Source organism: Microtus ochrogaster, unplaced genomic scaffold, assembly GCF_000317375.1.
Source record: "Microtus ochrogaster isolate Prairie Vole_2 unplaced genomic scaffold, MicOch1.0 UNK1, whole genome shotgun sequence".
Classification (NCBI taxonomy): Eukaryota; Metazoa; Chordata; class Mammalia; order Rodentia; family Cricetidae; genus Microtus; species Microtus ochrogaster.
Genome location: NW_004949099.1, coordinates 34763648 through 34764221, shown reverse-complemented (window position 1 = coordinate 34764221; position 574 = coordinate 34763648).

Sequence of the window (574 nt, the reverse complement as noted above, 5' to 3'; positions counted from 1 at the left end):
AGACCAGGCTGGTCTCGAACTCACAGAGATCCGCCTGCCTCTGCCTCCCGAGTGCTGGGATTAAAGGCGTGCGCCACCATCGCCCGGCTATTTTATTTTTTGCTTTGAAATTATTCTTTGACAATTTGATCCATGTACACAATGTAACTCGCCAACACCCACCCACTCTTTTCTTCCTTTCCCCTGCCCACCCCATATAGCTCCCTCCCATGCTCATGGTCTCTGTCTTTAAAAGTGACTCACTGAGCCCAATTAGTTCCGTCCACATACCCATGGGTGTGGGGCCATTCACTGGAGTGTGGGCAGACTATCAGAGGCCACACACACCCAGAGAAAATCGACTCTAACCCCACCCCCTCCTGCAGCCATCAACCGCCAATAGCTTCTCACCAGGGGTGGGGCCTTGTGAGCCCCTCCCCCACCAATGCCGGAATGCTGGCTTCGTGCAACTGTCGTGCCATGTGCCGGAGACAGCATTTCCCAGTCCTCCTTCCCATCCTCTGGCTCTTTTATCCTTTCTGCACCCTCCCCACGCTATTTCCTGAGCCTGGAGGGTGGGGGGAGTGGATAGAAA